The following is a 16,328-nucleotide window of genomic DNA, read 5'->3' as shown; positions in this document are numbered from 1 at the left end:
ATTGCGCTTTCGTTTGATGCATGTAAAATTACACTACCGTTAGGTTTGCTACTAAAAGTTACATTTACCGCATTTAAAACTATACTTTTTTCCTTCTAAACTTTAAAATCAATTTTCTCAAAAACTATAAGGTCTTTTTGAAAAATTGTTTTTTCCTCTTATTCCTAATGATCTCCTTAACATATCCTGCAAATTTAGGGTTTCCAGCATTTAAGGTGGATTTGCTATTAACCATTAAAGTCGGCAGGATTTTAAATGTGTTTTTTTTCCCTTTGAAACTTTAAAATCGATTTTCTCAAAAACTATAAGGCCGATTTGAAAAAATTTTTTTTCCTCTTGTAGCCACTGGGGGCCCCTACAAGCTCTGGGGCCCTGGGGCAGCTGCCTCCTTTGCCTTAATGGTAGCGCCGGCCCTGAGTCTCATCTGCCACCCTGGGAAGTTATTTTTTCACGCTTGATTTCTTTGAAGAGCAGCGGCTATATAAAGAGAAGGAATTTTCCAAAGGGTCAGGTAAGGGGTCACACTTTTTGAAATCTCATGCGTTTTGCTGCATGTGAAAAAATGTGCTTTATGGCGATTGTAATGGACGTGAATGGCTTGCTTGGAAATCAGATTTTTTTGGCATTCACTCACGTTCCCTTTATTCTTTTTATCCGTGTTTTAAAATTGGACAGCTTTCTGGTTTTTTTTATACACAATGCGTGTGTTTCCAATTACAATGTGATTTTTAATTTAGCAGTGCTTTGTTGGTAACTACAGATGTTCACTGTAAGATGAATTATCGCAAGTACCTTCTGCTTTTTTCGATCAAGAAAAATGAACGATTATCTTGGTTTTTCTATAAAAATCCAATCAGACATGTTGGAAAAATCTTTATATTCGATTTAATGGAATAATCAAACTAAATTATCTAATCGAAAAAAAATGAAAAATTGTACCATGTATGGGCACCTTAACCACTTCACCACTGAGGGGTTTTACCCCCTGACCACCAGAGCAATTTTCACCTTTCAGCGCTCCTTCCATCCATTCGTCTATAACTTTATCATTACTTATCGCAATGACATGAACTATATCTTGTTTTTTCCGCCACCAATTAGGCTTTCTTTAGGTGGGACATTATGCCAAGAATTATTTTATTCTAAATGTGTTTTAATGGGAAAATAGGAAAAAATTTGGGAAAAAATTTATTATTTTTCAGTTTTCGGCCATTATAGTTTTTAAATAATGCATGCTACTGTTATTAAAACCCATGAAATGTATTTGCCCTTTTGTCCCGGTTATAAAACCATTTAAATTATGTCCCTATCACAATGTTTGGCGCCAATATTAAAGGTGCATTTTTTCAGTTTTGCGTCCATCCCTAATTACAAGCCCATAGTTTATAAAGTAACAGTGTTGTACCCTCCTGACATAAATATTTAAAAAGTTCAGTCCCTAAGGTAACTATTTATGTATTTTTTTTATTGTACATTTTTTAATTTTTTTTTAATTACAAAAAAAAATTGGGAGTGTGGGAGGTAATGAGTTAATTTTTTGTGTAAAAGTAATTTATTTGTATGTGAAAAATGTTTAGGGTGTAGTTTTACTATTTGGCCACAAGATGGCCACAGTAACTTTTTGTTTAATGCGACCTCCAAGAGTCCTTCCGGACTCTTGGAGGAAGTACTAGGAGGCTGGGTAAGTGGGTTTTTTTTCACAATGATCGCGCTGCTCATCGGAGAGCAGCGGATCATTGCGGGGCTTAGATCAACGAATGGGAATGGATTTTCCCATTCATTGATCTCCGGGCGAGCTGCGGGCGGCGTGCTTACGAGCGGCCGGCGGCGTGTTTATGAGCGGGAGCGCGGGCAGTGGCGGGAGTGTGCAAAGTACGGATTTCTCCGTCCCTGAGGGTTAAAGAATGGAAAAAGGGACGGAGAAATCCGTACGGGCGAGGGTAAAGTGGTTAAAGAGACTCTGTAACAAAATTTTGAGCCTTATTTCTTCTAGTCTATAAGTTCCTATAGCTGTTCTAATGTGCTCTGTCTTACTGCAGCCTTTCCTAGTTGCACAGTGGCTGTGTTATCTCTGTTATATGATCTAATCTCTCCTCTGTCGGGTCTGTTGGGCTCAGGCAGTCAGGCTGGAATGTGCTGTGCTGCTTGTGATTGGCTAGAAGCTATACACACCCTCTCCAGGCCCCTTGCACACTCTGTATGACTCACACACTGAGCTACTCTCAGCCTATCACTTGCTATATCTTTTGTTTGTAAACACTGCATAAAAATGGCAATTACAAGCCAGGATTGCAGCAGGGAGTGGCAGAAACAGCACAGAGGGGCCCAGGAGAACATAATGAATAGAATGGTATGCTTTTTATTGTAAGAATTTTACAGTACAGATTCTCTTTAAGAATTACTTTTTAGTAGGAGGAGTTTTTGGTCTCTTTTAGTCCCCTATACTTTCCTAGTGGTTTGGGTCACCCCGAGCTGCTTTGTTACTCTCTCAATTACAATTTATTTTGTAGCTATGCAGAAAATCATAAATGAATGCTTAAAATTGCAGGAAGAAAAACACAAAAACCGGAAATCGCCTAGAAAAACGCAGGAGCAAGTGTGAACCCAGCCTAAATGTGGATTCCAAATATTTGTACTTTTCTAAATTCATTGCACTTTTTGTTATAAAGTTATTTTACCTTTTATCACTGTGTATTTGAGTTTGACACCCCTGCTTTAGACTGTGAGGCTCTGCAAGGCAAACTGAGCTTTACAAATTGTTCAGTGTATTTTGTACAATAATGCACAGTATGTCAGTGCATTCTAAAAAGTTGAAAGAAAGTACAAGAAGTTAAATGTGCGTTGAGAAATATCATGTAAGTAGATTGAGATATAAGCCTGAACACTGATAGGCAGCATGGGCCTCACAAGCACAGCTGTGATGAAAACTATGCATTCAGTGCCAGCTCTAAACTGTATCTGGCAGGCTGTTAACACTGTTACACAATGGGGGCATTTATCAAATGAATCTGGCACCAATCCAGGGCGAATAAAATGCTACATGTCTAGCAAGCGATTTGTGCCAGTTTTTTGTCATAATCAACTCATCTAACATCTCCAATGGATCAGTGATAGAAGTTTAGAGAAATGCAATGCAAGTGCAGAAATAAGTAGTCATGACACTTCTTATCATGGTGGAGGGAGAGGCATTAAATGTATCACCTGAGCTCCCCGGCAATATTATATACTGCTTCAGTTTTGCCATAGGTTATGGCTTCAATTCATCAAACATTACCGCATTCGGTAATGCTGAAAACAGATGATTTTTCGGAGCATTTTGTAAAATGCCAATTCATCAAGGCTGTTACAGCATGGCAAGCTGAAATTACCAAGCAGCAAGGTAAATTACCGACTTGTGCGGTAAACACCTCATCAAATGACAGCAAATGTCACTTCATGAAGAATACAGCATGCAGTAAAGCCCAGTAAGATGTTCAATGATTACCAGCAGCTTTGAAGTGTCGAAAACAGTGCGGAGACTGTGCGGGAGCCGTGACTCACAGAAGCAGAAAGGGATTACCTATGACTGACAAGAGCAGAGAACCAATAGAAACAGTCTCTGTCTCCTGCAAGTCCAGCTGATCAGAGAGAGTGGAACAAAAGATGTTTTCCCTGCAGTCCTTTGGACTTTGATTTAGGTTCCTGTTTGAAGATGTGGAGGAGCAAGTGGGGAAATCACCTAAGCATGGCATATGTAATGTCTTTTGGAATTCATCTATGCTGTGGCAATTAAATAAAATGTTGAGAAAGACTAATGAACAGATTCAGAGGGAGCAGAGGTAGTATAACATGTACATTCTAAAGGGATGTCTGTGATGCCTTTTACTTGTGTAATGCCGTCACTGCATGAACATCATGTAACAAAACTGAGACAACTCCGCACTCTTCTGTTGTTACGGAACAGATTTTTGTGAATTGAAGCCCATTTTTTTAGTAAATTACTAGACTTCTACCGCACCTGTGAAAATCTTGTTGAACTAGCAAAAAGAGTATAAAATACTGAATGCAGTATTTTGCCAACTTGTTTTTTTTTTAATCGAACAGCCTTTGATTAATTGAAGCTAATGTCAAGTACACTTTTTCCCCCTAATAGTTATTTTCAAATATTCATCTGCACGTGAGCAATGTCTCCCATAATGCATTACGTCAGGATAGTGATTACTGAGTGTATTTGCACATCATCCCTTTATGTCCCTGAATACATCTAGAGCTGTTGGTAACACACTGACAGCCAAAAATCCAATTTGCAGACAGCTGTTTCAGGTTAGGTTGCTCATCGTCAGTGCAAGTTATAAACTCATATATCTCTGTGGTTTGCTCTAGCAGTAGGAGAACAGAGGCGCCAGCAGGATAAAAGTGGATAAAAACTTTAAAATGTGCTGGGAGGAAGTGGTGGACTTACCTCCATAAAGCAGACATGAAAGACTGTCTGAATAGTAGTCACATTTATTAATTAGTACCCCAAAACAGTGCAACGCGTTTCGCAGGCCCAGCCCGCTTCATCAGGCAATAAAAATGGGGACAAGACAGAATTTCAGCAATAGCAGGTGTAGCGCCTCAGGGAGTCCACCACTTCCTCCCAGCAAATTTTAAAGTTTTTATCCACTTTTATCCTGCTGGCGCCTCTGTTCTCCTACTGCTATACCGTGTCCACCCCTGGTGGAGGGGTGATCTACCCCCTTTCGCATCTACAGAGAGCGACTTCTTATCCCTGAGTGAGGACAGGTCTAATCTCCTCACCTGCCTATACAGTGGTTGCCTGTGTGGTAACCCATGTTTGTGAGTATAATTTTCTCACAATAACCTTTACTTCATTTATGCTTAACATACTACACTATATTGGGCTCTCGGTTTCTCTACACTTTATCTCTCTACAAGCCCTGTGGTTTGCTCTGTTATTCTATAATTAACTGTGCACCCTGTAATACCAAGAGCTATGTAAGACATCCTAATTACAAAAGGATAATCAATGTGATGTCATCATCCATACTAGCAAACTACTACTTCCATCTGCAGTACCAATACGAAGCCTATACAGCCCTCCATCTACTTACTGCCATTCCTTTCACTTTTGATTGTGAGAACTGCCACAGCTTCATGCTCTCACCACCAGGGGCATAACTAGAGGGGTGCAGCCCTTGTGATCACAGGGGGCCCTGAGCTGTGGGGACCCAAACTACTAACCTTCACTCTCTCCAATACAAGTCAAGACTGTACTTCAGATCAGATCTTTTTGTGGATACACTTGTTAAGAGGTGTGAAGATCATGATGGCCACACTTTTATGACGCTTGAGAGATGGGCCCCAAGGCCATGAAGGGCACCAAGGGGAGGCAAGGGAAGGGGTGTGAACATTGGGGGGCCCCATCAAAGTTTTGCTGTGGGGCCCCATAAATTGTAGTTATGCCCTTGCTCACCACCCTTCTCCCCAGTAAGTGCTCCCAGCAGTCGCTCCATTGACTGCTGGGAGCACTCACTACATCATACTAGTAAGCATGCAAATGAGTTCAGCTGCTGAAGTCTGAGCACTTCAAACACTTGCTGATGGACTCGCCTATCTTGGCATCCACTGCATACCCCTTCTCACTACAATCCCCATACTAAAATATTTTACCTGCTCTTTCTTAGAAATGGCCACTGAGGCAGTTGCCATCCTTTCCCTGGCACTCTCCCCACACTCATTTTGCAGAATGCCCTTGGCCATCGTGATAAGTCAAGTAAATGCCGTAGTGAACCCAACAAAGCAATCTGAAGCTATTGTCTTAAGTTTGGAGCACAGGTAAGATTTTTGTCACTCTAAACAGTCTGTAAAGATTGTTTTATGTGATAGTTTTGTAATATTAACAGTAGCAGCTGAGCAAAGTGGAAGATGGTGAATTAATGAGTGGCACCACTTTGTGGGAACTTCCTTTAAAGTTAATGCAGAGCAAAAGAGGTATTAGGATAGGTGATCTGTCCTGAAAGCCAGGAATGTCGGGTACACATGTACACACACGAGATTTCTGTCCACAACAATCAAGGATGATCACTTTGGTAAGGAAAGTCTAAAGTGTTTACCTAGTTTGTCGCCCGTCTTTCACTTGGCAACATCCCTGGGCCAACTTCCTCTTAGGTCCCCCCCCCCCCAACTACTCCACGAGGCCCCAAATTACAAAATTTGTGTAAGGATTACAACTCATGTGCTGCTCTATTCCTGCTTCCTGAATCTTCTTCAGACATATTAAATGTTATTGTGTAATAATATGGTGCAGTACACAATTTCTGATTATGAACAATACACTGATTATGAAGAAGTAAATTCACTAAAACATAACTTTTAATAGATCATAAAAACTATTATGCGATTGTAATAGATAGCGGAGATACTGCCACAGAGGCAAGCGGCATGGTGGCTATCTCCGCGTATCAGCCGGTGGCCTCTGCCGCGCAGTTACATGCTGCTGCTCTGCCTGGTCCTTCTATTGCACATAGATTGAGGGCTACACGCCCGCGCACCAGACGACAAGACCTTTATGCGAATAGAAGGGGAGTCAGCTGATCTGCCAAGTCAGCTGACTCCAACGGTACTTTGGATTGGCTGAGTGATGGGGGCGTCACTGCGGGGTATCTCTGTATATATAGTACTAGTCTGTCAGTTGCCCCGTGTCTGCTGTTGCGAATGCTAACGTGTTAGCGCTCAGACCCTAGGTTCAGATTTATCATAACGTATACACCAGGTAGTAAGAACGTCAAAGCAGACGCTCTGTCGGGTGTTTCGAGCCAGAGACAATTCAGCCTTCAACCCCTGAGACCATCCTACCTCAAAAAGTGGTGCTGGTAGCTACTGAAACCTGGTCGGACTGGACGGCTACTCTAGGGCCTTACCAACAGGACATTCCAGAAGGAAAGCCTGAGGGGGTTATGTTCGTACCACTTCCTTTTCGCCTACAACTCTTACAATTATTCCATTCCCATAAGAATGCTGGGCATCCCGGAGCTGCCCGAACTCAGGATCTATTGACCAGATGTGTATGGTGGCCCTCGCTGGCACTTGATTGTAAAGAGTTTGTGAGAGAGTGCTCAGTTTGCGCTAGAAGTAAGCCCTCTCGCCAGGCACCAGTGGGTACATTACAACCCTTACCAGTGCCAAATGAACCCTGCACTCATTTGTCTATGGACTTTGTAGGAGAACTCCCCAGGTCTGAGGGCAAGACGGTCATTTGGGTGGTAGTTGATAGGTTCAGTAAGATGGCTCATTTCATCCCTCTGAAAGGACTCCCCTCAGCCCAGGAGTTAGCTGATCTCTTCATTCAGCATGTTTTCCGGGTTGCATGGCATTCCGGAGAATGTGGTGTCAGATAGGGGAGTCCAGTTTGTGTCGAAATTCTGGAGAGCCTTTTGCCATCAGTTGGGTATGGACCTTTCGTTTTCATCAGGCTACCACCCACAGACCAATGGTCAGACCGAAAGAGTTAACCAGTCCCTTGAACAATTCCTCAGGTGTTATGTGGCAGATGTACAGTCAGATTGGGTAAAGTTCCTGCCATTCGCCGAATTTGCGCATAATAACCTGAAGAGTGCCTCTTCAGGATTTTCCCCTTTTCAGGTGGTATCGGGAAAATCTCCCAAGTTTTCTCCATTGCCTGTGGCATCTACTCCATTCCCGGCCCTGGAGGATTGGCAAAGGGCATTAAAGGAGATTTGGGTGTTAGTTAAGAGGAATTTGGGAAAGGCTTTCCAGACTCAGAAGAAACAGGCGAATAGGAGACGGTCTGTAGAGTGAAAGTTTTCCCCAGGGGACATGGTGTGGGTATCTACTCGGCATTTGGCGTTGAAACAACCGTCACCTTAGTTAGGACCCAGATTTGTAGGCCCATACCCTGTGTCCAGAAAGATTAATGATGTCACATATGCGATTGATCTCCCAGCAAGCATGAGAGGTGTGAGATCATTCCATGTCTCTCTGTTAAAGCCTGCGGTGTACGTGGATTCCTCTCCCCCCCCCCCCCCCCTGTGATGGTTGACGACCAACCTGAGTATGAGATCGAGAAGATATTGGGTTCTCGATTGGTGCAGACTTCTGTACAATATCTGGTCCACTGGAAGGGTATGGTCTGGAGTAGAGAACTTGGGTGCCGGATTGTCGCATGCATGCTGAGGATTTAAAAAAAGAGTTTCATGAGTTACACCCTGAGAAGCCGGGTAGGAAGTGTCCGGGGTCCACTCCTCGGGGGAGGGGGGGGGGGGAGAGATACCGCCACAGAGGCAAGCGGCATGGTGGCTATCTCCGCGTATCAGCCGGTGGCCTCTGCTGCGCAGTTACATGCTGCTGATCTGCCTGGTCCTTCAATTGCACATAGATTGAGGGCTACGCGCGCGTGCCAGACGACAGGACCTTTATGCGAATAGAAGGGGAGTCAGCTGATCTGCCAAGTCAGCTGACTCCAACGATTGGCTGAGTGATGGGGGCGGCGCTGCGGGGCATCTCTGTATATATAGTACTAGTCTGTCAGTTGCCCCGTGTCTGCTGTTGCGTATGCTAACGAATGCTAACGTTACATAGTTATTTTGGTTGAAAAAAGACATACGTCCATCGAGTTAGCGCTCAGACCCCAGTCAGATCCCAAAGTGTGCTAGAACCAGCTGGAGCTGGGGATCCACACTTAGCCAGATTAAAGTACTAATTGCATTGTATTATCTGTTATGACCTTCTGCTTCCTTTGACTATTCTCCTGCTTGTTGATTCTGTACCTCTGCCCATCTGATTCCAGTTGCCGACTCTGCCTGAACGTGACACTGAATCAGCCTTCTGTCTTTGTACTTTATCTGTCCGTACGTTGCCTACTCTGCTTGTCTGACCTTCCTGTCCTCACCGGTGGGCCTAGCCATTGGTGAGGGATCTCTAGTAGCTTTCACCTACTCCTCAAGTGAAGCTCAGCTGCAGCACTGTCTGTAACACCTGCTCCTCAGGTGTCCGCTAGCTACAGTATAGTCTTAATTACCTGCTCCACAGGTGATCAGCCTTTGCAGCACTGTCTGTAACACCTGCTCCTCAGGTGTCCGCTAGCTGCAGTAAAGTCTTAATCACCTGCTCCTCAGGTGATCAGCCTTTGCAGCACTGTCTGTAACACCTGCTCCTCAGGTGTCCACTAGCTGCAGTATAGTCTTAATCACCTGCTCCTCAGGTGATCAGCCTTAGCAGCACTGTCTGTAACACCTGCTCCTCAGCTGATTGTCTGAATCACCTGCTCCTCAGGTGATCATTGGCTGCAGTACTGTCTGAGTCACCCGCTCCTCGGGAGATCTCCTCTTACTCATTACTGTTGCATCAAACACTATCTCACATTGGTTGTCCTGTGTCTGGCTATACTAGCATTATTGGTGATTCTGCAGATCACCACTTAATCAGGTATAGCATCTGTATTATTGGTGATACTGCAGATCACCAATAATCAGAAAAATCTGCTTTTGCTGACACCAATCGTTACAGCTATTATTAAAGTGCTAGTGAGAAACACATGAGAGAAGAGGGGTGAGAATACATGTATCTACAGTTCCTCAGTTTGCCACATGACTGGGATTGTTCCCTCCCTTTCTCATTAATATATCAATTAATACTCCAAACCCCACACCAACCCAACATGTTTCACCACCTCTAATGGGGGGCTTCGTCATGGGACTGAAGTGCTAGGGTGCCAGTGCTCAGTCCTACGTTTCTTCAAATATAGATTTCAAATCACAATTCATGTAGCCTATTGACAATAATAGCAGCAAAACATCCTACTTGCTCAGCGTCCCTTTTATACTGACATAAGAGAGGGGCGTTGCAAGTGCCACACCTAAACCCCTCCCATCTGCTTACACTCTATTGGGCCCTTCGGTTCCAATTATTAGATAATGCGGACACAATCTGCTGCTTCTGCCCCTCCCCCTGCTGGCGTGACACTTCATTCAGTACAGAGCAGTAGAGTCAAAGGAAGGGATGATTCGCATTAGTAACACCTTCTCTATACACTCAGACTAGATAAAAAGAATTGTGGGAAAACATTGATCAATTTTACAATTGGATCACCAGTTAAATGATTAACTTCTAAATGCCGTTCAGGAGAGGTAGGAATCTTGGAACCCACTGGTCCATTCATTTCTACCTGTAGAAGGATAAAAAGTAAAAAAGACCGCTAAAAGTAATGTATAAATGTGAGAGATGCAAATCGTGTAACATCGTTATCACATGTAAAAGTTTTTGTGATTTAAGAAATGAGCAATCCTATGAAATCTTTGACTTCCATAATTATTAGAGACTACCCAACAAGCTGATGGTGAATCAGAACTCCTAGGAGTGTGTAAGGGGCTACAAAGGACCAAAAAGCCCTCTTACTAAAATGTTAAGCAAAACAAAAGTTTACCTTCTTAAAACAGAAGGTATTTAGGTTGGAGTGAGCATAAGATGTCTCCCAGGATGCACCCCTGCTGAATATGCAAATCATCGTTTGTTGTCCCTGTCAGCTAACCACACCTCCAGAACCGCTGAAATGCAATGATGTGTCAGCTTGTTAATTGTATAGAGCCACAATAAACCAACATGCATATACACAGTTTTGGATTGGTTGATCCTCATCAGTCGGAAATAACTAACCTGATCAATCACTGTTTTTGGTAGAAATTATATTACTACATGTCAAATCATTTACTAGCAAGTGTAGTAGAGTAATAGAAATCCAACAGACCCAACAGTCATGACATGCATGCTGCTGATTCTGTGTAATTGAATCACTAATTGAAAGGGGCATAAAACAGGTGGCAATTATTGCCCTTATTTATGGAAGTAAGTCAGCAAATGTTGTACGTGCTGGTTATAGTGCATTTCTCTCTTAAATTCTGAGGAAAATAGGTAGTTTCAGACATTGATCAGAACAACAGCGAACCTTGATTAAAGTTTACTGGAGAGTGAAAAAATGAAGTGCAGAAAATGATAGACTGCTAAGCTAAAATAAGCACAAATGCTTCAAAATGGCAACTAAAACCTGAAAGATGTGGAAACTACCATTTGAATGGATAGAAGAATAGCCAACAGGGCAAGGACTCAGCCAACAAACAGCTCCAGGAAGATCAAAGCAGGTCTAAAGTTACCTGTGAGTAATGTTACAATTAGAAGACGCAAATGTGAAGCCAAGCCACCTGCAAGAAACACCCGCAAAGTCCCACTGTTGAAAAAAAGACGTGCTACAATTTGCCAAAGAGAGCATTGACTGGCCTAAATAGAAATGGCGCAGCATTTTGTGGACTGATAAAAGAAATATTGTTTTTTTGGGGTCTAGTGGCCGGAGACAGTTTGTTAGACGACCCCCAAACTCTGAACTCAAGCCACAGTACACTGTGAAGACAGTGAGGCATGGGGGAGCAAGCATCATGATATGAGGAGGTTTCTCATACTATGGTGTTGGGCCTATTTATCGCATACCAGTGATCTTGGATCAGTTTGAATACATCAGGATACTTGAAGAGGCCATGCCGTTGAAGAGGAAATGCCTGAAACAGGTGTTCCTACAAGACAACAGTCCCAAATACACCAGTAAACGTGCAACATCTTGGTTCCAGACCAACAAAATTGACGTTATGGAGTTGCCAGCCCAATCCATGGACCTTAATCCAATAGAAAACTTGTGAGGTGACATCAAAAATGCAGTTTCTGAGGCAAAACCTAGAAATAGAGAAGAACTGTGAAATGTAGTCCAATCATCCGGGGCTGGAAAATTGTTCACAGGTGCCAGAATTTAGCGACAGCAGAGCGAGGGGCATGCGGCAATGGGTGAGCGGCGTTACCAGTGAGAGCGGTGGGTCCATGCGGCAATTGGTCGGAAAGCCCCATTTTTTGGTACCAGCAGTCTCTGGTCCTTAAGGGGCCAGAGACTGCTGGTATAGAGTGAGTTAAACCAGGTAACCACTGCTTCCGTATTTACAAATAAAGCAAGTGATTGGATTGAACAGGACAAGCCTAAACTGATAGTGATTGGCTGAGTATCGATGTGGTTGTTCCACCCGCATATGTATCAGCACCAATGAGGAGACAGCAGGGATATTAGTTCTAGGAGAGTGACGTGACAATACTTTGTAGTCTAGTGATTGCCCGCTGAGTTTAGGGAACCTTCACAATTAAACAAAGTGCCCAGCCCACATACACAATGGGTAAGCTGGTGTGTACGCTCCAGTCCCACCCACATACATATCAGAACCAAGTGAAGTGCTCGGAACTGATGACGAGCTACTGCAACCTCAAGGCCCAATAGAGTGTAGGCAGATTGGAGGGATGTAGGATTGGCACTTTCAACGTATAAAAGGGACGCTGAGCAAGTAGGACAGTATGCACCTATTATTGCTGATAGGCTGTGTGAATTTTGTTTTGAAATGTATATTTAATGTAGCTTAGCACTAAGCACTGGCACTCCAGCACTGTAGCACTTTGTCCACTGATGAAGCACCCCCATTAGAGGGGGTGAAAACATGTTGGGTTGGTGTGGGGTTTTGTGTATGAATTGCTATACTAGTGAGTTAGAGAGGGAACGATCCCAGTCATGTGGGAAACTGAGGAATTACATCAAACTGAGGATCAATACAAAACCCCCCCACAAAAAATCACCTCGCAGTGTAGCCAATGGGCTAATTCGATTGATTGCACATATACCAATACATAACAAATTAGTGAGAATAGTGCTTCTATAGTTAGATATAAAATGTAGCATTTAATATGAACGTCAATATAAAACATACAGGAAGAGCAGTTAAAATGTTTGGACAACGTTGTCAATCAACAGCGTGCACATGCAGCCATGCACCGCTCGCCACCAACACCACAAGTGCTCCTGCCTAAGTGGGGATCCCCGGTAAAGAGTCCACTGGTCAACACGGCTTGGTAGATTGTAAGCTAAGTAGCCCACCGGCAATACTGCAAACAGATCCGTAAGTACAGGCATCAGCACTTGAAATGCAATTTAAACTGGGCAGGCCTCCAGGGGCAATCCACAATAGCAAGCCAATAGACAGGTGTAAGTGGGTATCCAGGGGTTTGGCACAGTGTGCTCTTGCCATTCCTGGGTTAGCACAAGTTCACACTCCGAGCGCTCTCACCACTCGGGTCCCTGAATGTTGCAGTGTGGCCAGCCACAGGTTAGCAGATCTCCAACCTCTGATCACCAATCCGAAATATCGCCAGGTAAGCTGGATTCAGGCAGCAGTGCACACAAGAAGGCCACTCCCACAAAAATGCTACATTTTATATCCTATTATAGAGGCACTGTTTTCACTAAATTTGTTATAAATTGTAGATCCGTGTATTCCCATCCCTCTCCTCTCATATGTTTCTCACTAGCACTTTAGTAATAGCATAATAGTTTTTAATGATCTATTAAAATGTATGTTTGAGTGAACTTATCTCCTCCAATGATAACCAATGATTAATTGCGAATTGTTAATAACATGATGCATCATGTCACTAAGATGAGGTAGACAGCGAGATGAAGACAGAGCACATATGAAGCAGCGCTGGGACAGGTGAGTTGTAATCCTTGCACAAATCCCGGGAAGTAGTAGATGAAGACCTGGTGGGCTATCCGACAGCATGGGGGGAGGGGGGGGGAGCGCTTGGACCAAATTTGGAGAGGTGTGGGGTAGAAGGGGGCCCCAGGTTGGCAGGGACAGATTGTGAGCACCTCTTGGGGACAATTAGCAATGTGATCAAAGTGACTGTTGTTGACTTTTTGTTATATTGTATTATTTTTTTTTTTAGAGTGGCTAAGGGTGCATACACACATCCAATTTTGACTGGCCAATCACTGGCCAATTTTAGCACCTCATTGTAGTATGAGGGCTTACCTACACAATCTGTGGTATTTAAAATCTGTTTTCCCTCATACTACATGGAAGTGGTAAAATTGGCCACTCATTTGCCAGCCTGGTACAGTTCTTCAATTGTGATTGGCCAATTTTAGTATGAGGGCCAATAGATTTTAAATACTATGAACAGATTGTGTAGGTAAACTCTCATACTACATGGAGGTGGAAAATTGGTCCATCAAAATTGAAGGTGTGTACCAGGCTTTAGTTATTCTCAAACAATTGAGTTAGGAAATTTAGCTACAGATTCCTGGACATTGCTGACGTGTCTGATGTTCCCACGGTGATAATAAGCAGCATGTACTTTGCTGCAGGTCACTGATGTACTGGACACATTTTCAGCAATGTGCCAGTAAGCAAGTGTTGATATATAAACAGAAGCGCATATTTGCTGAAGCACATGGCTTCATGTGTTATCAGGTAATGATACCCTAGCTATTGCTATGCGCTATACACGTGCTTTCTGTTTTACTTTGCTTTTATGTCCATTTCTAAAGTACACAGAGAAGGACATGAAGGTAATGTATGATTGTTGGCAGTGTACATGAACCCATTTCAGTGAATTTAGCCTAATCCTAGTCTACCTGCTCCAATTTACTGCAGGTTGGACATTATCATAACTGTTTCTATTATATTGTGTAATGTACACAGGAACTCTGCATGAGGGAATAACTCTTAAATAGATGTTATAAAATAACTGCATTATGAATAAATATAACTGGAAGAAATATGATACTTAATTTACATTTTTATATAATGGCAACTTATTTCACACACTATATTATGCACATATGTTGTATTGGGACAATGTGGACAGCAGCTAGGTATGGTAAAGTACCAGCAAGCTATGGATCCTAGAAGTATCCAAAGCAGGGGTAGGGAACCTATAGCTCAGGAGCCAGATGTGGCTCTTTTGATGGCTACATCTGGCTCACATACAAATCAGTAGGGGTTGATTCACTAAGCCACACTGCTCAAGCACCGCAGCCAGGGGTGTAACTAGAAATCACTGGGCCCCCTGCAAAACTTTGGCTGAGGCCTTTCCGTAAATCCTGCCTCCCCCTCCATTCCCGCTTACTGCACAGGTAAACTTACAACCAACGGTATTCAATTGGCTAGTGCACACTTGAATGTGTTTTTCCCATGCAGATAAAAACAGACAGCAGTGAAGCACTGCAGCATTTTCTCTATCAATTACATTAGCTTCTGTGATAAAACATGCATGTTTCACACATACAGACACATGGTGGGCAGAAAACACATACAGAAAAAAAACAGAGGAGTGTGCTCCCAGCCTCAGCTTATTACACTCACTCTGTCCGCAGACCTGGCTCTGAAGACTCCTCCAGCATCACCACAGTACACGGCACTTGGGGAGGGGTAGAGAGGTTGGGGGTTGGTTGTTGTACAGAAGAGCCTGCTGCACACTGAATAGGGACTGTCTGCAAATCTTTTTCTCCAAAACTTTGTATGATTCCTTATCAGTGCCTGAGCTGATGCAGTCATTAGAACAATTGTGCAGAGAGCAGAATTGTTTTCTCTCTGTGCCCTTAGTTGTCAGTCTCTCAGGATGGGGCCCCCTTTGGCTTCTGGGCCCCCTGCGGCTGCATCCCCTGCAGGGTCTATTGTTACGCCCCTGAGGACAGATTAGTGTAGCAGCACAAATAAAATTTTCAAAGTAGGCACGCTACTGCTGTAGCATGTACTACTAACTTACTCACGCTACCCCAAAACGAATGGCTGCTCTAATTTTCCTACTCTGGACCCTGTCAGGTCCAGTGACTTTGTAGGACGAGATTCCCGCACTTTTATTGGTCCAATAGGCTACCAAAGTGCGGGGATCTCGTGCTACAAAGTGAATCAACCCCAAGTCAGCTAGCTAATTGTACAAGCTGTTAGTTGGTATTTCTCCTGTCTGGCTCTCAGGAAAATTGCTGATGTTACTGAAACCCAAGAGAAGCTGAAGACGTGTCTGACACTTCCACTGCCCGGCGGAACAACTGTATACACATCACCATGGCAACAGGGACATGAGCCCTCTGCTGCGCATGCGCACTGTCCCAGTTTGAAACATATTGGGCTTGATTCACTAAAGTGTGCTAACATAGTTAGCATGCCTAAAAGCTTTGCACGTGCAAACTAAGGTGCTAAGTAGTTTGCAAAGCTTTTACTAATCGCACGCTATCCGGTGCACCCTATTTTGCATGTGGACGGTGAAGCATTTTGCACGCACCGCTAAACTTTGCGCGTGCAAACTTTTGTGCACATATTAGCGTGTGCAAAGGCACTTTGCACGTGCTAAGGGGCTTTTCACTGGCGTGCTAACACTTAGCACGCTTTAGTGAATCAAGTCCAATGTATGGCTCGCACAGAATTACATTTTAAAATATGTGGCGTTTATGGCTCTGAGCCAAAAAGGTT

Source organism: Hyperolius riggenbachi, chromosome 2 (assembly GCF_040937935.1).
Source record: "Hyperolius riggenbachi isolate aHypRig1 chromosome 2, aHypRig1.pri, whole genome shotgun sequence".
NCBI classification, from domain to species: Eukaryota; Metazoa; Chordata; class Amphibia; order Anura; family Hyperoliidae; genus Hyperolius; species Hyperolius riggenbachi.
This window is presented reverse-complemented; position numbering follows the sequence as displayed.